Genomic DNA, 24,874 nt, shown 5'->3' with positions numbered 1-24,874 from the left:
CACTTGGTTCAAAATTAAAATACGAACTTGCAATAACAAATTTAAAATGTCAGCAGTTTTCACGTTTTTCAATGAGTTTTTGTATCTAAGATGTGATCTTTATGGAAATTAGCAGGCAGTGAAAAAAAGGACTTTTGCACATTTGGGTGTCGAAAGGCGTCTTAAAAAACGTTTCACCGGCTTACTTTCTTGAATGAAATATTGCTTAATAGAAACATTAAAGTCGGAAATTTACTTAGTAGATCTATATTTAGCAATACCGCAATGGCTGATTTCTTTTCCAATACAAAATACACAGAAACATAAGACACTCAAGGTTTAATAATTCTTCACCAGTTATATGCAGCAAGGTTTACTTAGAAAGGATACTCATGTTGCCATTAAATGTGGAACTTTTTGTGAGTCAGCCATACTACCATAATTTAGAATGTGTGGCCAATATCACACCATTAACCGGCTCCCAGCGAATTTGAAATAGTCAGCTGATTTGCTTAGATGGTATTGGTGATGTAAGAAAAAGCCAACGCAACCATGTTAGTGTCTGAAAACACGACTGATTGAACGAGCGTAAGAATACGTGTGCAAAGGGAGGGCAGAATTCTGCTGCTCAGTCCCTGATAACGTGGCAGCCGAAGTTACTCTCACAATTTTGCCTCGGATGGCCAAACCATGTAATTTATCACCCTTGCTGCCACAAGCAGAGCAAAAGATTCCTCGAAAATGGGTGCATATGCAGACAACGATCCAAACCGCACCAGAAAGTTGGCAAGAAATTCGTTAATTTCAAACGGGATTGAGATCATACAATATGCCGGCTGAGTCAGCTGATCTCAACCACATTGAAAATCTTTGGATTGATGTAAAAGACAACGTATGCATAGAGAATACGATAAATATCAAAGAGCTGTGGAAGGCTGTAAAAAAGGCGCGGAAGGCCATTTCCGTTGAGAGGAGTCGGCATTTGATGCGCTCTATGTCCCGTACTATGTACATACCTATATTAATTATTTATGTAAGCCTTATTTTGTGTTAATTGATGAATTAATTATTTCAAGTATATTTTTTATGTAATACGCTGACTAGTACTATTTTTAATTCCAATGTTTCTTTTTTACCTATTAATTTTTATAATAAATGAATTACTGCATTTCGCATTGATTACTGCTTTTCTTATAAACTTCAGCATAAAATAAAACAAAAAAAGTCATAGTTGAAATTTCTATTATAGATTGGTAGAACGATAAGTTTCGACTATATGGCCCTGCCATTATTATACGCCTGAATTTAATTCGAAAAATCGAAGCTTTTGCTTCTAAAATTTTGTGGTGGGATTTTGAGTGATTAGTGCACTGCCAAATTAATTTGTCTATACGCCTGAAGTTCCCAGATAAAAAAGGTGAAATATTTACTTTCTAAATTATATGGTTGGACATAAATATATTAGTGCACTGCCATTAACCCTCTGACCACCAAATTAAAGTTTTTTAAATATACGCCTGAAGTTCGTTGGAAAAGTCGAAATTTCTACTTTCAAAATCATAGAGTTGGATTTAAATATATTAGTGAACTGCTCTTAACCCCTTGACTACCAATTTTTTTTAATATACGACTGAATTTAGTTCGAAAAATCAAAGCTTCTACTTTTGAAATTATATGGTTGGATTAGTGCACTGCCTTTAATCCTCTGGCTACCAATTTTACAATTTTTGTAAATATGTTACACATTTTCGTAAAATTCAGCGAAATTGTGATTTGAATAAACCTGTTTTCATTTCAGAAGTATTTTGTGAACACAACAATCCATATAATTAAATCATTTACTAAACAACTCTTGATTTACTAAGAATTCCTTTTTTACTGGATTGAACATATTCGAACATAGTATTGCATGAAGCATATTCAAGGCACAGAAATTGATAACAAATCATGCAAAATCAAAATTTGAAGACATCAGGTGCCTCACTCGGCGTTATACATAGCACATTCACAACAAGTGACAAAACGATGCACCAGTTTTGACTATTTTTATTTTTTTTTTCTATTGTTTTCTTCGTTGCTTCTGTAGAAAAGCATAACTCATTGCCTAACAGAACCCACATAAATACAATTCTCAAATTTTATAAAAAAAAACCAAAAAAAAACATTCCACAAACTTTTTATTGCAGTTCTGTGCCTTTTTATTATAATTTTTCGAAAAATAGCTCATTCAATTCTAGGACAATCTATACCTTTTCAACTTCAAATTGGGACTAAACACATTCAAATTGGGACTAAACAACTTCAAATTGGGAATAAACACATTCAAATTGGGACTAAACAATTTCAAATTGGGAATAAACAATTTCAACTTTAGTAATAAGAATTTTAAGTTGGAATTCACCATTTTAAGTAGAAATTAAGCATTTTTAAATTGATGCAAATTTGAAGTTATTTATTGTAACATACTAAACATTATAAATCATCATAACAAATAACACAACTAATAATTGAAAAGGTATATATATATATACAATAATAACACAACAAATTAAATTGATTAATACAAATAATTATTACATATGATTAAAAAGACATGTCATTCATATTTAACGCATCTGGTATAAATCTTTGGACATGGGCGACATATTTGGCACAAGTAGCTACATTTAATTTGGCGATGTTCGGTTGTATTACATTTTCTAGCCGTTGCAGGCGATACTCAGTTTGAGTCATATCTACTCTATTTTCGCCAGCCAAAATTTGTGGCAGTTCAATTGCCAGCTCACGTTTTACACCAGCTTTCAGGGTTGACCAGGCAAGCTCAATTGGGTTGAGCATTGGGCTGTATGGATTTAATCTCAGCAGGCGGTGATCAACAAATTCGTTTTCTGCAAAGACATCCTCAATGGAAGTATGGCAAGGTGCATTATCTATTACCAATATTACTGGTGATTGGTAAATATTTCGAGCATTACGAAGACAACGACGAATAAACTCATTAGCTTCTGCTTTTTTAAATGCACCTCTTCTTACTTCATGATGAATTAAACCCAGATTTCCTATACATCCAATTAGGTGAATATTAGCTCCACGACTTCCAGCTGAAATAAACGTACAACGGCTTCCTTTTTTGGACCGGCCTCGTTTTCTGGATATAAATAAGTTAAAATTGGTTTCATCCATATAAATAATAGGTTTATTCTCCGATTGATATTCTAAAAGTTTCTGAACATACACACATCTTTTTCTTTTATTTTCTTCATTATTTGCTCTTTCAGGTTCGTTTCGAATCTCTTTCAATGTATAGATTAAATTATCTAAATGTTTGCGGAAACATTCTGTAGAGGCATTAACGTGATGATGGTGCTGGAATTTTTCTTTAAGTTGTTTTAGTGTTATTTTTGATTTTCTTCAATATATTGTTCCATTAAAAAATGATGTTCATTTGTTATTTTATTTTTCCTTTTTCCTCCACGTTGTTTTTCACTTTGTGGGTTTTCCTTAACCCACCTATATGCAGTAGACTTTTTTACTCCTAATGTGTTTGATAGTGCTCTCCAATCTTCATTCTTGTTGTACATTGCTTGAATTTGTTTTTTAATATTATTAGCTTCAATTTTTTTAATGTAAGCCATTTCACGGTGTCATATTAATTAATAAAATATGAATAAAATAAGAAAAACAAAATTCAATAAAAATATCGGTTTTATGCACAGCATTCTTTATTTATTTAATTACAATCCTTATGACTAAAGTTTAAAAGACATTCAAATTGTTTAGTCCCAATTTGAATGTGTTTAGTCCCAATTTGGAGTTGTTTATTCCCAATTTGAATGTGTTTAGTCCCAATTTGAATGTGTTTAGTCCCAATTTGAATGTGTTTAGTCCCAATTTGAAGTTGAAAAGGTATAGTGCAAGTTTTTAGCCGACAAAAAATCCGTTAAATTTTTTATACATTTTTCCTTGATGGTGTTGTTCATTTCCTCCAATGAAAGAATTTTGTTTTTACGTCGGGAAATTCCTTGCCACTTTACATATGGCGCTTTACGAAAAGCTATTAATCGCGCCTCGTTTCTTCGAAACTTCAGGTATTTTCAAGTTTTGTGAAGACACTCAATTTATAGAAACATTTACGAAATTCAAATTGTGTTTTAAGCGCAGATCCTATACTGCTTATGAAAAAACCTATATTTTTCTGAAACATATTGCAAACACACTCACATTCGTTGTTAACAAATAAGCATGACTCAGTTATCCTTATTGCAACATTTGAAAAGTACGTGCAGCACGTTCTACTGTGCGCTAGTACGTTTGTGTGCATGCAACATTGAACGTGATTTTCAAAATTTTTGCAAAACACACTCACAAAAAAGAAGGATGTACATAAATGTAATATTTGGCAGGTTTTACGTAAACTATGCAGCAACATCGCATGCAACCAAAATTTTGATGTTGTACAGAAAAATTTTTGGCTACAAATAAAATGTGCAACATTCAAGCAAATAACTGCAATGGCACGAGTATTTGGTACACATACCCGTATGCATGTAAGTGTGTTTCTGCATGTATACAAATGTATTTACTTATATTCATGTGCTCATCTGCTCATAAAACTACTCTGAGTCGCTTGTCAGTTGCCTTTCATGCTGCAAACGCCTTCTTTTGTGTCGGTTTTTCCAAGTCATGACGCTTTTATTTATTTGGCTTACAAGTTCTTTCGTTTTGAGCCAAGCAGCTTGCTGGTAAATTCCTTTTACTAAATAGGAAATTCTTTAACACGTCGTGGTCTCTGCTGCTAGTGCTGTAGCAGCTTTCTTTTGAGCGCTTTTAATATGCCCGAGTTTGAATTCATTGTAGCAACGCATATGCACGCTTGGGTACATATATTCAAGTGAATTCATATATGTGTGTGTGCACTTGCTCAAGCAAATAGCAAAGCTAGTTAATACATATGAACTTCTGTAAGTGGAGCAAAACTACAAGTGCATGCATTGCCGAAAATGTTCTTTCTCAGACAAAAATTATCTGCTTATACATATAACTACGTATGCATGTATGTATGTAAGTACATAGTTAAAGAAGTTTTCTGGTAATTCTTCTTGTGGATTTTCATGCTGCAGCGCACAGTTTTTCCAGTTCAAAAGACGAACTTCTTTGCACAATTGCAGTAACTTGCGCACGCAAAATACTTTCTAAACTAAACTCCGGGGCCATGTCCATGTGTCTTCATATCGCTGTGACACCAACTAACGGGATGGAATTTCGTGCACCACGGTTGGACGGTTATTCGGTCGCTCGATCGATTTTTAAGGCAACATCAGAGAGAATTACTTGCCCTTTAGTTTCGGTGATAGTTTGATTTTACCGCTGCTGGCTGCAGTTCCAATTTCACTTCATTGCCTGCAACCACCAAAACTTTCTACGTGCTGCAATGCTCACATGGCAGATTGGCAATAAATGTCGTTTGTACGCTTGTACACTGAAAATTGGCATAGATTGAAAAGAAAAATGGAGCGGACCTGTGAGCATGGGAAACACTAGAGGCGGCATGTTCGTCAGAGTGGAAATGTTTCACTTGCAACCAGCCAACCAACCAACCAACCTACATAGCATAGCCTCAACCCCAATTGTTGAACCATGTATGAGTGCTGGAGCAGCTTCCGTGCAAATAGGAGCAACAGCATGAGCAGCAGGAAAAGCGGCAGTGGCACGATTGCAACCTAGCAACGTGCTGCTGTTATGCTTCTTTTTTCTATTTTATTTTATTTTATTTTTTAATTTTTTTTGATATCGTACTTCGATGTGGCATGTGTGCCAGCTGCCAATGCATTACACATGTCGACTTGCGTGTATATGTATGATTGTGTGTGTTTGCGTGCAAATGAGTATGCATGTAGTCGACACAGTTTTGATTTATTTTCACTTTGGTTTTCCTCTTGTGCAGCAATATATTTTAGTTAATACGTTAGAGCAATATATCTGCATACAAATGAAACAAATATGTGCATATGGCAGAATGTGTGTGTTGTACTCGTATTTGTATGTATATTCAATACTATTGCACTGTGTATGGTAATATTCGCATATGCCCTGCAGTGAAACCGACTAGATCTGAACTACTTTCCCTGCAGTGAAACCGACTAGTTGTTAACTACTTTCCCTGCAGTGAAACCGACTAGTTCTGAACTACTTTCCCTGCAGTGAAACCTACTAGTTCTGAACTAACTTACTCCCAGTTTGTTCTACAGCTGAAGTATTGTTACCACACCATCGTGCACTTCAATATGTAATGTGGTCTACTGTGCTTGCCAGTTAGCCCATTTTGGAGTCTTCTAATGAATTTAAGCCACCCCTCAGCTATGTTGTGCCATATCACTAACGGAGCTAAAGTGAGTTTCCACTAGAGTTATTCACTCCCAAAGCGGATATAATAGTGTTTCATCGTCTAGTTTCAATCAATTATAATTTCCTAAAATGATAACGAAAGCCACAATCTTCTGCATAATAGCCAGTGAGAGTTCGTACAACCTTTCTATACATGCTTAGGAGCCTAGCTGATGCTCTTCTAGAAGTAAGAATAAACTATAAGGCGTTCTTCCTATGAGCTCCGTGTCTGCCCAGTTGCTGATAATATGCATTATGTGATGTTTGATATGCTCACGAAAAGGTTCTGGTAAATGGAATTTCGATAAAACACCATATTTTGCTAAGCAGTCTGCCTGTCCATTGGCGTCATGTCCACTGTCGTTCATGTCCACTGTCGTTCATGTCTCAGCTCAGCACGACTGTATTCCTACATATGTTGTAGAGTATTAAGGACCGTAAAGCATTCCTTAGTGAATTTACATATTATTCTGGCAGACTGCAGTGCATATAATGCTGCCGGGCTACCGGAAATAGATCGCCTTTATTATTAAATCTTAAATTTTGCAATGTCATCAAACGATATTTTTAGCAGGTTCGGTTCAGTTAATAAAGAAGTTTATAATGAAAAATAGCTAATGATTGACTCCATCAACATTCATATTAATCTGATTATTCACACCTCATTTTGAGCATCAGCATTATCGCTCGTATACAAGTAAACGAACTAATCCATAACGCACAATAAACTTCTGGTCCAGTTTGTATTGAAATTAACCAGTTTGTGGTAAGTTTAAAAAGTAAGTAAAAATTGGCAAATGCACGCTTCAAAAATATTGTATTTTATTTTTAAAAATTAAATATTTCTGAAATTGTATTAATTCTCAAATGAAGTTTTTTAAAAATTGCCATTTGGACATACAAATTGCCATTTGGACACACAAGATTACCATATGAAAACAGGCGATTTAAAATTATTTCTTTTTTTTGGCATGAATCTCTAACAATACGCTTTTTAACCAGTAAAATACTAGCTACTTTCGCACTAGTTAGATATTTTCCATCAGGTGTCTGTTCAAAAACTATAGTGATTATTGAGTAGTGGCTTTTCACTGCAGTTTATATATGTATGTATGTGCATCGAGATATATTCGTATATGAATCGAGATGATATTGCGTATCCGCATTTGTACTAATTTTTAATTCGCACACACACGCACACACGTGCTCAAATTTATTAAATTGCTTGCATTTGCATGTCTGGATGCACGTTTGTGGTGCCACTCATGTTCACACTTTCGACGCTGAATTTTCATTTTACGACTAAACGAAAGTATGCGAGGATTCACAATCATAGACACGATGCATTTGACTTTGTATTTGTGTGTGTGTGCGTGTATATATGCGTGTTTGTTGGCAGTTGGTTGGCAGTGGCTTAAATTAAAAATTTCATATTCAACATAAAATTAGAAAAGATTTTTCTTTTGCTCTGCTCACATTTTATGCCATTGTTTTGCCACAATGTTTCCTATTGTTCTAACTCTGACATTTGCCTACTTTCGGGAGCTTTCAATGTTTTTTCATATACACTCGTATGTGTGAGTGCCAGTGTTGGCGGCACCATTTTATACCACCAACACCATCACCATTGTATGTATTTGTGTCATATTGTGTGTCCTTTGCTAACATTCATAAATTTATACACTCTATGGCATTGTTTGAAGTTGAGTGGCAAATACTGCTATTCAAGTTTGTATGTACATATACATGTGTATGTATGTGTGGCTGAGTTTATGCAGACACTACTCTATTAATGGTAAGTGGCGCAAATATAAAAAAATTTTTGAATTAAAATCGCTGCTAACGAACTAGTTGCGAGACCGTGAATGTGCAAGCGACTGTCGTGCTGGTTAACTCTCTATTTGGGTTATGGCTGATTTATGCTAATAAATTGGTATCCGATTTAATTCAACCGAGATTTCACAGCATGATTCATTAAAATTCACGACAGCATTATAATTAAAATTGCTGCTACGGCGACAAAGCATCTGCCGTTTATGAATTACTCGCAAATACCATTAGCTTGAAAAACAATGAACATTATTGCGATGCGTTGTTATTGTAAGTAGTACCAGATAAACTTTTAATCATTGAAATATGACGAAATTTAAATTAATCATTCTTTAGTAAACAAAGCCTCTTTAAAGTGTTTTCACATTATTTTTTGATCGAATTTAGTAGAATTTGTTGCAGTTACAAACTATTTATTTTACAGCCAGCCATTGTAGAGTTGATTGGAAGGGTGTAAAATCTGTGCTCCACATTACAGGTTGGGTAAGTGTTTATTGAGTACGCCTATTGCTCGAAATTCGGCCATACTATGTTAATAGGTTCTCGAATGTTGTATTCAGCAACTTTCATGAAATGTGTGTTGATAAAAATTTCACTTCATTGGTCATTCCATTAATGGTTGTTGCAAGTTGCATTATATTTTTTAGCAGCAAATTGCGCTCTTTGTTTATGATTTCATTTAATACGTACATTTCTGCAGGGTGGAATATAAAATAGTCACTACTTTCACATTTTCTATAAAAAAATTCAAAGCTTCCAAATATCGATTCATTGGCAATTAAGATTCGAATAAACAGGCGCCCATCTTAGCTTAGTCATAGAAGAAAACTACCTATACCTCCAAGAAGGTGCTACCCGTTTTGGTCCGCGAGCGCTATTTTATTTAACACCTACCCTACATATCTGCCGAGCTTTCCCTTGTAGCTTACCTGGAGATGCGGCCGATGCGAGGCCGACGACTCCAGACGCCCTATGCTCAATAAGTGTTAAAGCGAAACATACATTTATTCCAAATATCGAAAAACGATTGCGATTATTATTTAAATTTTTTTATTCTGCATATTTTGATATGCTCTTTATGAATCTTTTACAGATTAGAAATTTTTGAGCGATACCTACTAAAACTACAAAGCGCAACGAGATTCTATGTATTTAATGAGACCAAATGTAAATGGCGGATTAACCTGTTAATATGGCACGTATTTAAAAATATGCGTTTTAACTATACTGTACACAATAAAAATTGAGAACAAATTCGATAAACAATGTCCCTTCTGTAAACTAATCCCGTAGCTAGTTTTTCTTAGAGTTCAGGAATTCAGATTTCATGTTTATGTTTACTTTAAGCCTACGATTGGTGGCACTGCCATGCAATTTTCGAGATTTTTATAAGTTTTTATTGAAAAATACCGTTTTTAATGTTCTTGGAGCTGAGAAATGGATTTTTTGTACAAAGATGATTTCATTTTTTTTTGATAAAAAAAAACATTGATTATGATGGGAAAACACGTTTACATTAAATATTATATGAGGAAAATTTGTATTTTTCATAAGAAAATGGACTCGTTTAATTAACCCTCTAGTGCCCAAATTTTATTTTTGAATGAAAAAAATTGCTTTGGGTGGGGATTATGGTAAAATTATAGGTTCTTTATTAAGAAAGTGAAATTTTGTTCCTTAACCCGATTATATAGGGATAAAACCTTACCCCGCCTGCAGGCGGCTTTGGGAAAGAACGCCAAAAAAAATCTAAATGAAAAACTTGCAAATTCAGTGTATTACGTACTTTTATTGAACAAAAGAGAAAGTTTTTAACAGAAATCAATACAAAACAAACAGTCAGTCTTATTTCAAATAGTTTTAGAAAAATGTCTACAAAAGAAAGGCATGGTTTTGGGCATAAATAGGCAGTTGGTGCAAATTATTTATGGTGAAAATTGTGAAAGCAGTCCTTTTGCTGGGAAAAACAAAGAATCAGATTCCAGTTTCGGCACATGATTTGAGTTTCGGAGGTGCAGCCAGGATATTCGCACCTTTTTTTACCGGTGCGTGATAAAACCTTTGTAAAATGTCCAACTCTGTCGTAGCGAACGTCGTCAGGAGGTAAGTAAGCATTTCGCCCAGTAAATTTTACTTGAGGATTTTGTCATGGACGACCTGGAGCTCTTGGTATTGAAGAATATTGTTGTTTGCATAGTACGTATGCGATCTCTGCCCGGAAGTTCGGCAGTTGGTACTGCCTAGCATGCGTGTCAATCTTGTTAATTCTTCTGAACAAAACATAAGCGTTTATCATGGCCATATCAAGCAGGTGATTAAAAAGTCGGTATGTGTACTTATTGCTCTTTACCGGAATCTTATATCGTCCAATTAGTCCATCCATGAGGTCGACGCCCCCCATATATGACTATTATATTCACGGACTACATTGGGGCAATCGACATCAACAAATTTTTTTTCTGAGCGGACGAACCGCGACACCTTATTTATAACATTTGTTTCATTCTGGAAGGGCTTTTCGCCTGCGTAACACGATGCGAGTCACACTATTTTATTGTCCTTCCAAACTGATAAAGAAATGTCAACTCCTAAAGCAGATCCACAAAATTCAGTTGAATATCCACGGGGTTGTTTCCTGAGATCAAGATCTGTCGGAAGTTTGTAATTCGGAATTCGATTTGAACGAATAGTTCCCAGCGAATGTATTCCGCGTGATTTTAGATAAACCAGAAGTGGTAGTGACGTGTAATAGTTGTCGAAATATGTTATATGGTTTTTAAAATCTGGAATATTACGGGAAAATCGGACCACCACATTCGCTGATGCCCCAAGACCTGGTGTATCAGTCAAAATTGCATTATCTCCTGCGCCGCAATATATTTCGAAGTTATAACAAAATCCGAATGAGTCACACAAAACGAAGAGTTTTATACCCCATTTATGTGGTTTATCTGGCAGATATTGTCGAAGGAAAGTCCTCATCTTCGGTGCGCACATTTGTTCATCGTCACATAAACGTTGAGTCATCGGAATGGACTGAAACCTGTTATTGAAATGATCAACGAGACATAAATTGACAACATGTACATAAATTGACACACACTTCTGATTCCAGCATAGAATCTGACAAATTTACCGCCCTGTTAATCACCTCGTCAATTCCAGTGTCGATAGGTAATTCTGCATCGTACATTTTCGTCTAAAAGATCTTCGAAATCTTCTTCCACGTCTGTATCATCGTCGATTTCTAGTAAATCCAAAAATGTTGCAATATCTTCATCATTGAGGGATGATAATTTAGACTTTGTCGTTGATCCATTTCTAAAAAACCAAAACTTTAAGCTTAGCCCCCCTCTAAAAATATCAAAATTTCAAACTTACAGCATAGTGTTATTTATTCCGAGTTATCCCAGGACCGCCTCTAGACGGGCTGTCTTCAAAGGTTTATAAAATACTGGAAACACTTTTTTTTGTTATTATTTTTAACTTTCGTATTTTGAACACAACCAGCAACACTATGATAATTTTTATTATAAGCTAAATACACTTGTAATATTTTTATTTAATTTTTAAAATACAACACTTTTGCAGAATAATTAATTTGACCGCTTTTCACTATTTTCCGACTTCAAATGACTAAGACGGCTGATTAAAAAACAAGACGCTGCTGCAAATGCACCAGCAATAATTTTGGGACTTTCCGGAATTAGAAAGAGTTTAAAAAGTAACGAAATGGAATTTAAAAGGGAATGAGCGTGAAATAAACTTAGGCCGTCTACAGGCGGTCTTGGGTACTAGAGGGTTAAAGAAAATATTTGTTATTGCAAAATACAGCCATTTTGTCGGAAAACGCAGTCGGAGTCGTTGAAAACTGCAACGTCACCTCAACAAAATCAGATACCTGCATTTGTAAATATAATAAATGAAGTACAAATTCCGAAAAGAAAAAAAGGAGAGTTGGAAATGAAATACCGAAACATAATCTGGCTTATCGCTTGCCACCTTTATAACAAGACGATCAAACCAATATAGATGTATGGAATCCAACTATGGAATTGCTCAAGAATACCTTGGTAGTACAAAGGTTTCAAAACAAAGTCTTGAGATGTGCTGCTAAAGTGCCCTATTTCGTACGCATTAGCGATCTTGAACATGATCTTGGTATTGAGCCAGTTGCTGCAGTAATTCAAAAATATGTCATGTCGCACATGAAGGGACTCTCCCATCACGTTAATATCAAAGCTTCCGCTGTCACCTATCGGAATGAGTGGAAAGAAAGACTGAAGCGCAAAAAGCCGCATCACCTTAAGCAATAGCAGCCAACTACTCTGCAAGGGGTGTGTAGAGCATCATTACTCATTTGTATAACGCAAAACCGTTAACAAATTGTTCGTTAGATACTTATATTAACGAAAAAAAAAAAAGAAAAAAAATGACATTTCTATTGGTATACATCTTTTGTTTTTCCGCAGTCCAAATATATTAGTTTTAAATTTCTTACACTCTCAAAGGTAGTAAATAAATTATTCTATATTATTGTTCTCGTACTAGAAGCAAATTTATTAGAAATTATTGTACTAGTAAGTTGTCTAAAAATTCACTAATCTTGTTTGAGGACCCTTGATATATTTTTTTTCGCTACCTGTGTAAAGAATGAATTTTAGTGGATAGTTTTTTGAAGCATCGCAGGCTCACCACGCTTTGATAACGTACTTTGCAAGCTTAGAAGGAATATATTGAGTAAACATTGTATTTTCGTTCTGAGGGAATAACTGCTCAACTACTGTGATTGTGCTGCTCGGTGTACATAAATTTTGTAGCCTGTCTCTGAACATGATGCGTACGATACGTCGCTTTGTTTGTTTTCTGTCGTTCAGCGGCAGTCCGTTGGCTATTAAAAGGCTTGAAACATCTGATTGAGTAGAAAAGGTTGGAAGACATTCCCGCTCTGTGTATTTGAAGCGCATAGTATGCCAGAGCTTATTCAAAATCTGCTCAATGCAGTAAGCAATAGGTCGAAGTTAACAAATAATTCATTTAGGTAAACGTCTTCCCACATTTTTAGACTTTCTGGATGCTCCATGTTATATGTTAGAAAAGACTGAACAGTATTTTTATTAGTTTGGCTTACTGTTATAATAACTATGTCCCTGGTGATTAACTCCTTCAAGATTATCCTGCCGTCCGCAGTATAGTACCTATGCGTTTGTATTCGTGATTTAGGTGAAAATTTAGCCCAATTGACATACATTGTGTAAAATAAGTACCCGGAATTTATAATTTAAACTCTCCCGGGAATACCTGACACTTCAAATTTGGTTTTTTCATGTTGGTACACATGTCCTTGAATGCACAAGCCTTATTAGAACGGGATCTATTACTTAGTGTGTTTTATTCTGCAGTCAAAGTGAGTTGATCTTTTGTTTACTTGGCGAATTTTACTATGGATAAACTTGTGGAGCAGAGGGTTTGCATTAAATTTTGCGTTGCGAACAAAATTACGTGTGCCAATACATTAAATATGTTACGGGAAGCCTATGGTGACTCGTGTTTATCCAAAACACAAACCTACGAGTGGTACAAGACGTTCAAAGAGGGCCGTGAAGTGGTAGAAGATTTGCCTCGCTCCGGACGACCATCGATCGTTACGACCGACGAAAACGTCGAAGAAATTAAGAAAATTATATTTGAAAATCGTCGTTTGAGTACCAGAGAGATCGGTCGTGAGCTTAACATCTCTCACATGACCGCTCAGAACATTTTGACTGGTGTGTTGGGCATGCGCCGCGTCGCCGCTCGGCTTGTTCCGAAACAGCTAAATTTTTTGCAAAAAGAGCATCGGAAGGAGGTCTCTGAAGACATGGTTTCCCGAGCTAATACGGACCCTACGTTCATGAAACGCATAATAACTGGTGATGAGACATGGGTCTACGAGTACGATATGCAAACCAGTCAGCAATCGTCTTCGGGGAAGGCGTTTTGAGTCGATTGAAGACATTAAAAAAAATTCGCTAAAGGAGCTGAAGGCCATCCCGGCGCCGGCCTACCAGCGGGCCATGGATGACTGGGTTGTTCGTTGGAATATTTGTATCGGCTCAAAAGGAGCCTATTTTGAAGGCGATCCAACAAATAATGATGAATAATATGAAAAAATGTGTTTTTTTTTTTAAATTCCGGGTACTTATTTTACACAATGTACATAGCTATTACCTGCAAAAAATCCCCTTGATGGGATTGGATTTCACTCTTTCCATTATTTTTTCTACCTAAATATTTGGTTCCATTTCTTTTCAAATTCACAATCCAAAGCATCTTCCAAATTTATTTTATTTTTCTATGACCATGCAGTTTTTTATGCATTTCTTTACAGACCTGCATAGACCATTAATCTCGTAACACTTCCAAAAATGTTTAAAACTATTATATAATATAGTTCTGTTATATTAAAAATTTATTAATTGTAGATAATTTAAAATATCAACTTTTCACTCGTACGTTTTTTATGATAAAACACTGCTTAAATAAATCAATAGGCCTGACCAGATCTATTTGCGCATTTAAGCGTTAAATTAAATACCTGATGTACTAGGTTGAATATCTCTGGCGATTTTTGGTTCATCATCCAAAAACTAAACCTCATTAGATCATGATAATTTTTGACTAAAAAAACCTACTTATGTATTAAATAATCAGTATTTCAGAGCCAAAAAATAACACTCGAAAACTCGGTTCATTACTTTCTCTAATCTTAGTGATAATGCCGATTATTTTATAAGTTGCCTCTTATAATTGATTTTTAAAGCCCTTGCCTCAATTACAATTGTGTTTTTTGGGTGTGTCTATAAAAGCACGCAAAATGGACACGGCAAAAGATTTTTTCTTTCTGTTTTGAGTATTTTATTTCTTTATCTGTTCTTAAAAAATAAACATTTTTGATTGGTCATATCAGGTTCCCTCAAAAAGTTGGCAGCCTTCAAAAAATGGTTTTCACATAGAAAATGGACACAGATAGTCATGCATTCTGGTCTCTTTTCAAAGAAGTACAGGGTGGGCTATATAGCGTTTGCTTTTTGAACCACCTATTTTTTTGAGAATGGTAACACAAATGACATGTCAAATGTGTTCATAATTTACTTAAAGGTTTGACATTTACGAAATGGGACACTACACGCTTGAACAAAATTGGGAAATATTGAAAACCTATTTCCAAAGTGGTGAGTCTTCTTCTTATTTTCTGATTTTCACATCGATGGCTACGTCAATAAGCAAAATTGTCGGATTTGGGGCTCAGAAAATCCACACGTTACTGTAGAGAAGCAAATGCATCCACAACGAGTCACTGTTTGGTGCGGTTTTTGGTCTGGCGGCATCATCGGGCCATTTTTTTTCGAAAATGAGTGAGGAGTCGCGGTTACAGTAAATGGCGAGCGTTACCGTGATATGCTCAACGGGTTGTTTCCAAAAATTGAAGAGGATGACATGGACGACATTTAGTCTCAACAGGACGGTGCAACTTCTCACACTGCCAAAGTTACACTCGAACTTTTAGCTACCGTTTTTGAAAACCGAATAATCAGCCAAAAATTTCGATATCATTTGGCCGCCTCGGAGCTATGATTTAAGCCCGTTGGACTAGTTTGTGTGGGGAGCTGTTAAGGACAAATGCTATGCGAACCATCCAGAGACGTTTGATGCTTTAAAACATGAAGTCGAGGTTGTCATTCATGAATTCGGAGCCCAAACAATCGAAAATGTGCTTAAAAATTGGGTTGATCGAATGGCCTGCTGTAAAGCCAGTCGTGGCAGTCATTTGAACGATATTATTTTTCATTCATAAATGACAATGTTCAATCTTCAAAATAAAAAAAAAAAAATTTGAAAAATTATTGATTAGTTGGCTCTAATAAACCAATTTTGATCAAATAAAGTTTATATGACTTAGAATTGATGTTATCGTGTAACGTACGATCTTTTGGAAAAACAATTTTTAGTATTTTTTTCGGACTTTTAAAGTCAAAAAACGGTCTTTCATCTTAAAACGTTCGCCATTTTTTCAAATGTTCTTTTTTTTAAGATAATAGTTCATACGATAACGACATTCATACTAAACAAGAACCTTTTTATTTTTTTGATTTCGGACACCTGTGAGTCCCAAAATCCGTGTCGGCAGTCACATACCTTTTTTGGAAGACCAGTTTTTGAAGGCTGACAAGTTTGTGAACGTACTTAAGCTGGCCAAACATTTTTTTTTGGTTTTTTAACAGTGAATTAAGAAATAAAATGCTGAAAACAAAAATAAAAAGAGGTTTTTTCGTTCCCGTTTACACACTTTTAAATAAACACCCAAAAAACACTATTTCAAATGAGACGAGGGCCTTAATGCTCATCGGTTCTCCTACAACTGCCAGTGGTTGGTAATGCTGGGAATTATATTGGTGTACAAATAGGGATTAAGAAATCGTGGGGTAATGCTTGTAATAAATAATAGCATTAAATTTCATCATACTATCTTGTAACTAAAAGTATATTAATGTTAACGCTTCATCGCTTTCATTATACTTTCTTTGTTCTCTAACCATTTCAGCACACAATTTGGAAGAAGCGCTACTTTTTTATATAGAAACTAACGATGAATAAACTTCAGCCAATACTGGGTCTGGAGTATTTTGTGCTCGATGCCTGTGTATTATTTCAGAATTAAAATGGTTCAATACTACCAAATTTGAAGTTTTGTGGAAACTTATAATAAAAAATTTCATCAAATTTTCATCAAAGATTCACACCCTTAAATCAGAATTTTTAAAACATTTACAAGTATGCAGCCTTTTAGGGCAATCAATATTGATCTAATAAAGTGCAAGTGTGAAGTAGCTCAGAAACCTGTTTCATTTTAGCATTATTTTTCTTGCTGATGGTTTTTGTGCATTTACTTCATATTGAATCTTCTCCATACAGGAATTGCCCGATTTTGCTTTTACATGGAGGCAATTGAAAAAACTACATAAATTCAAATCTGCATAAAAAAATACGAAAGCTTATATTTAAATAAACATTTTATGACCACCACAGTAGAAATAGCGTTTAAAGATGAGAATTGAAAATACTCGTATATTCAATCTGTCAGTATTTTTAATCACCATCAACATTTTTTTAGAGAAATTTTTAATGTCGATTTTTAATACAATAATTAATGACCCTCTCGAAAGATTTATAATTTTTGCAAATAGCTTCATAGGTATAAGATATTTGACACTTATGAACTAGACAACTGAAATATACAAGCAGACAAGCAATCGAGCGCGTAAAGGCCAAAATAGAGTTCCACCACTTAAATTTTTTCTATGTAGTAAAAAAAATTTTCAACCACAAAATTGATGATTAATTTGTGTCACCTTATACTGCTAGAATTAGCACTAATATGGCGTAGCTGTCTTTACTTTTATTATCGCATAAATTTTACTAGCTCAGATTTAAATTTAAAATCATGAAAATCCACTCAAAAAGATAATAAAGTTATATGGAAAGAGAAATAGTTAGCAGCAATTTTATGTACACTAATTCTTCTCATTCATGAAACATCGAGGAGTACATAACAACTACAGCTTTTGTTAGAGATGTTATAGATATTGTTATATTTTCTAAATTTACTATAACACTTTACCTCCAGAATGCATAATTTGAACGCAAGTAAAAGCGGCACATCACTTAACTGTCCTAAATTTGTTTGGTGCAATTGCATCCACTTGCTGTTGTTGAATTTTCATTTCTATTATATTTTTATATTGTTGATCACAACATTGTCCTGGCTGTTTTCTCCCATTGTTAGCGCTCGTTATCAGAATGTTTTGTATTCTTCCCCACATTTTCTGTTTTGATCGTTTGTTGTTATACTAAGTACATAAACCCTCCCTCTGCTCATCTCCCACACTTTATTTGCCATTACAGCAGTTTTGCTTTTATATCCATGTGCTTTTCGTTTACTTTCAGCTCATCATTTTACTGGCTATGTGTTTGACAATATAGCCACTGGCTAATTGAAAATAAAATAATGTAACGACAACAAATTTATGTATGAAGTTCTGAATAGCTCAGGCTATAACGTTATATGCGGATGTATATGTAATACGATGCTTAGAAGCACATAAAAATGGTGGAAGGTATACGTCCAATGTATTACTTGTTTATTGGCTTAAGCTGCCTTACGATAGTAGCCTGCTATGCGGAGGGAAGGATACAGTAAAAACCCCGAAGTAAGTTATGCTGGATTCAGATCAGAATGAAAGTAGTTCGTTCCGGTATAGTGCTAGTCCAAGCTTTATAAATGTACACGACTTTATTGACTTAGGTAGAGCAGGTAGCCGAGAGTAGATACGAGAGATAAGAGAGAGGAGTGTTTGAGTTATATGAATTTACTAAGCTTAAGGCTATACAAATCATTTATTTATGTTCAGTTTCGCCAGGGAATGGTCTACTATTGTCTAGTAGGCTGATTGATCACCATCATCAATGGAATGCCCCGAATAGAACATAGGACCCGAGTTTCAGTTGTAGAAACGTTGTCGTAGCAAGTGGATTTTCCATATTTCTGTGAGTACCGTTTGGAGACTGTATTTCTGGCGGGCTTAAATTCATGTTTTTATATCTGAATATATCATTAATATATAAGTGAAATAGATAAAAGTAAGTAATAAATTAAAATAATTTTTTTTTTACCCCTAAATTGTTTGTTCGACTTAAAATGATTTCATATATTTAATATTTTTGTACTTTTTCGTAGTTTAAATGAAAGCAATTTTAAGTAGAAAAAGTTAAATATTGATATTTAGAAATATAGTAGCATTGTGAATATCAAAGGTTAGAAATATTGCACACAACTCTAATAGGACTTTTTGCAACTGGTACAATTCGAATCACTCTACAACTATTACGACCACTTCCATCAAGTACCATATCATGAACAGTAATCTCTGAGTAGTGGGCCTCTGTACAGCAGGGTTACGAGTGAGTATAGCTTTTGGTCTGCAAACACTCAATTTCATATAATACATTCACATATGCACACACATATGTACCACTATCTTCATATATTGCCGTGGGCATTTTCGTAGTTACTTCTTTCTCTCCTTTAATGCTTGTTACATGCAATTATTCTGGAACCCTTCCTTCAGCAATTTCTTTGTGTCATTTTCTCCCACTTTCCCTAAAGCTTCCTTTTGCTTTCCTTCAACTAACTATTCGCTTGTTCGCACTGCCGTTATTGACAATGAAAAGTAACGACTCGGAAAAATAAACGCACTGTGTGTAATATGAATTTGTGATTTGTTTTTATGTTTTTGGCGCGTTTTTTTCATTTGGCTAAAATGGCTTCAAAGTAAAGCAAAACCAATAAATACATTCATACACGCAGACAAGCATAAACCGTTACGTTAGTTACTTAAATTGAATACCGATTTTGATTTACGGGAATAACTGAATATAGTTGGAGCCAGGAAGCATATTTGGGATATCAAGTGTTTTATATAAAATTTCTGCTCGCATAGAATTAACGATTGTTTCATGAAGTTACAGATGCAATGCAAGTTTGCGAAATGTTCTTATGAAGTAGAAAATAACGCAAATCTATTAAAGTCACACAACTGCGAACTTTTAGGCTATCGATTATGGATGTGAACTAAGAAGTTGATTGGTGAATAACTCAATAAATAATGGAACATTTAATTTCCGCCATCTGAGTTCGGAGGAAGATATTTACATATATATAAAAAGTTGCACATCAACGATATGGGTACGCAAAAAAACATACTCAACTTTTATCTTAGAATTAAGCAAATATTAAAAAACTATGAAGTGTGTTTTGCCAAACCAAAAACACATTAATTTAAAAGTAATTGCATATTATAAAGCTAATAATTAGTCAGTAGCTGAAATTCAATCAGTTCTATTTTAATCTTTGCCTTCTCAATTTTAGCTGTATTTATATTTTTATCTCTGCCTTTGCCTCTGATTCTTATCTGTTCTTCATCTTCAATTTTGTTTTTTATCTTTATTTTGTCGTCTGTACAAAAGGACATTAAAAAATTTAAGGTGGAGAAATACGAAATAAAATTACTTCGAAATTATAAATAATTGGGAATGAAAAGACGATGTATATAACATAGTAGAGTACTCCTACAATTCTATCAGGTCAGTCCATATGTTCGTGCGTATTTTACCCATAATTTTACTTTTGTACGATTTTTGCATACAAACGATTATTCGCGGAATATAACGGAGCGCGTATAAGAGGCATATTTTGTATTTTTTTATAGAAGTGGTAAAAATGCAACAACTGCTTCTGCAGAAATAAACACTGTGCACGGAGAGGATACCGTGAGTGTAAGGATTGCGCCAAAGTGGTTTTCAAAATTCCGAAGTGGTAACTGCGACGGGGAGGATGCCCCGCGCGCTGGTCGTCCTGAAGTCTTTAACTCCAACGCCGTGCTCGAACTCGTGGAAGCTGAGCCAAATTTGACAGGCGATATGATAGCTCAGAGGTTAAATTCATCCATCGCATGGAACAGTTCACAGGCACCTGGCTCAGTTGGGAAAGGTTTCAAAACTGGGAAAATGGGTTCCGCATAGACTGCCCGTCGCCGACCGTCAGCAGAGAGGTGTGTGTTCTCAGTTGCTGCAACGGCTTGAAAATGAAAGTTTTTTGAACCGTATCGTTACTGGTGATGAAAAATGGGTCCTTTACAATAATCCTGTTCGCAAACGCCAATAGTTAGATAAAGAGGAAACACCAGAAGAAGACTCTCCTATATATTTGGTGGGGTATAACCGGTATTGTTTATTACGAACTTCTGGAACCAAACCAGGTGATAACTGCTGAGGCACTTAACACTTTGAACAGAGCTTTCTCATAGTCAAATGGTCATGCAATATAACGGCACCACGAAATTTTACGATGTCAACCAGCTACACAACTTCACTTTTTGATCACTCATAACGATTTTGTGGATTTATTTGATGGTTTCTGTTGTTACCGTGTAATTTGTACGTCCACTGCATTGTGCATCATTGGTGTCTCTAAGATCGCGTTTGAAGTCAGGAAACCATCGATTTATTTTTGTTTCTGAAGCCATTGCTTCGCTTGAATGGTATTTTTTCCAATATAATATACATTAAAACATGAAACTCTTTTTGATTCCTTGTATTGAAAATAACAAAAGTAGCGTCACTCTTAGCACAATAACTCAAGAACTAATTAATAGATTATCATGAAATTTTAGCAACTGTCTTTGTTAGAATAGTACTAACTAAAAGAGAGGTGAATGCCATAAAACTAGTGCCATAAAACATTGTTAGGCCCGGGATTTGTCAGTCCATGTGTTACATGGTTACATATATATACATATATGTATGTACATTTATAAATGGTATCGGTCTTTATTATTTACTATTAAATTTATAGATTTTTACAATACTTTAGTACTGCAAATTGCAAACCTAAAACCTTTTAGAAATGAAGCTGTGTAAGCATTCGTTTAGTTTTCAAAATTTAATTAGACTGGGTGTACCTCAAAGCGTGATCATAAGAAGGTCATATTTTTTGATTTTTATTGACTCTTGTAAAGCAGTATTCATTGCTTAGCATTACAAAAAAAAATATGTATACATAATTACATATAGTACATACCATCGCTCAATCTTAAGGGGTATTTCATCTAAGGGGTACTTCTAAAGAAAAAAAAAAGTGTAACACTTTAGGTTCTTTCAGGTTTCACTATTTCTATTCAAAATACGGCTCTTAACAATTATATGTGAAAACTTATATTACATTATTTAAATGTCCACCATGAGGACATTTACAAGTAAAATCCGCCACACATGAATGCCTAATTGTTGAAAACGCCGTGATATCGATGTTTAAGGTGGTTTAGACACACTATGAGCTATAACAGCAATATTCTCAACAAAACGTCAGTTCTTGGCCTGCCAGTCCTTTTTCCACCCTCGACAGAACCGGTTTCTTGAAATCTATTCACCAACCTCTGAATTGTTAACGCATTCGAATGATTATATTCACCAGAAAATTACAAATTTTGCCATTTGTTGTTTAAAAAAATTGACTATTTCATAAAAAGTTTCTATTGGGTATGGGAAAAAGTTTCCGCCCTCGTAAAAAAGGTGTAGCTGCTGATATTATTTGCGTGTTCACTCCAATATAGTGGTGAGGTCTCAATCGCAGTAGTTGATATTCGTTTGAAGCTTAAAGATCCTTTTTTATCTGACGTCAAAAGTGTCTAATTTCGTTCCGTAAAAACAGCATTTGTTGGAAGTCGTGCTTAATTATTACCTTTTAAAGAAAAGGGCAGCTGAAACGTGTCGTATAATGATCAATATTTACGGTAATCACTGTTCATTAAATATAACTTGTAAGGGGTGGTTTCGCCGCTTCCAAAGTAGAAATTTCGACGTGAGTGATAAAGATCGCGAAAGGGCACCAGAAAAAATCGAAGGTACTCAACTACAACAATTATTGGATGAAGACGCATGTCGAAACCTTGATGATATGTCTAGAGTGCCTAAAGAGTTGGACGTTGACTGATCAACCGTCGGTAAACGTTTGCGCGCTTTTTGAAATGGTCCAGAAAGCTAGTAACTGGGTGCCACATTAATTGAAGGATATCGAGAGGCGTTTGGTGACGTGTGAGATGCTTCTTGAACGGCATCATCACAGGCGGTGAAAAATTGATATATTATGATAACCCTTAGCGTCGAAAATGTTGTAGTCTGCCAGATGAACCAGGTCCATCGACAGCGAAAAAAATATTCATGCTTCAAAGGTTATGTTATGCATCTGGTGAGGTCGGAAGGACGTCATCTGTTATGACCTCCTTAATTCATCTGAAACTATCACTGACGATCGTTACCGACTGCAACTGGTGCGTTTGAATCGAGCTCTCAAAGAAAAGTGGCCGGAATGGGACGGTAGACATAACAAACTGATTTTACTCTATGGCAACGCCAGACCACATGTGGGTAAATCGGTCCAGAAATATTTAGAGGGACGGAATAGGGAAATCTTTCCCTACCCGCCGTATTCCCAAGATATTGCACCTTCAGATTACTCTCTGTTCTGATCAATACAGTCAGTTCTTATTGGAAAGCAGTTTCCTTCTTACAAGAGCATCGCAAACTGGCTCAATGAATGGATCAAATCAAAAGAACTCGAAATTTTTGTCAGAGCAATCCGTATGCTGACTGAAAGATGAAGTAAAGTTATAGCTTCCAACGGCACATGCTTCACATTTTAATTATTTAAATAATTCTTAACTTTGGCTAAGAAAGGACGGAAACTTGTTCTCTTACCCCATATATGATAATTTTAAAACGTTGTTAAATCGTGTAAAATTGTAAATCTGTCTACACGACAAATGTCAAAGAAAGAAAGTACCGACGATGAAGTACTGAGTACTGACATCTAGGCGTCACTTTTGAAAGATCTTCTATTTAATTCTTTCGAAGTTTAAGCAGGCCGAGGCCCATAGCTAAACAACGCTTAACCGATTCTGAAATAAAGCAAAATTCTATTCTATTAGATTATTGTTTTTTTAAATATTTTTTTTCTCAAGACAAAACTTTTAAAAATAAATAAAAGGTATAACTTGAATTTAAATCAAATACATTTATAGAATTTTTAAACTAAAAATTTAATTTATTTATATTTGAAATTGAAATTTGAAAAGGTCGAGCCAATGAGCACTAGGAAATTTGGTGGCTCCTAAAACACTCAGACTAAAAAGCTCATTGTATTTAAAGCTCTGGAAAGGGGGTAGATAGTCAAGGAGGGAAGGAAAAAAATATCAGAGAAACAGATAGGAAAGAATAGAGACAGAGATATAGATATTTAGTCCTGTGAGAATTTTCCAGATTCTTTGGGAAATCTGTAAATATCTTCCAGTTTTACAGAACGAATATTACTTATTCTCACGACATCGGAACCTAAAACTCCTATTTGTGCTTTAGTACAGGCAGGACACTCACAGAGAAAGTGCTATCCGCCTCCCCCAAGCATGACAGGCACATTGAGTCCTCAATGATTCCAATGGTGGCCATATGCTGACCCCATGGGTTGCGTCCTGTGATGATACCGACCATCAACCGAACGTCTTTCCTTCCAAGTTTTAGTAGAAAGTTTGAGAGTTTTCTATTCGGACTTGTCACAAAATACTTTGCAGGCCTGCAGCGTTCTAAACTGGACCATCGCTCTTTATGTAGATTACCTACATAATCACTAATGCAATTCATGATTCCTGCGGAACTGATTTCGATTATTGGCTCTGGCCCTTGTGGGGAACCGCTGATCCACAGTTGGCCAATTCATCGGTAATTTCGTTTCCTTGAACACCGGAGGGTCCTGGAACCCATATAAGAACAAGCCTGTTTTGTCTTGCAACAGAATTGAGCTTCTTCTTACATTCTTGAACAATCTTTTAGGTTTGCTTCGAGTTCTCCAGGGCCTTCAGTGCAGCCTGACTGTCACTGAAAACTCCAATCAATTTCCCGCTCCATCTCCTCTCGATTATCAATTCGGCTACTTTCAGGATGGCAAAAACTTCCGTTTGGAAAACACCTCCCATTTCCCCCATAGGAAAGTGATACTTATAACTATCGTTTAAGTACCATCCGACTCCAG

This window comes from Anastrepha ludens, chromosome 3 (genome assembly GCF_028408465.1).
Source record: "Anastrepha ludens isolate Willacy chromosome 3, idAnaLude1.1, whole genome shotgun sequence".
NCBI lineage: Eukaryota > Metazoa > Arthropoda > Insecta > Diptera > Tephritidae > Anastrepha > Anastrepha ludens.
Note: the sequence above shows the minus strand (reverse complement) of the source record.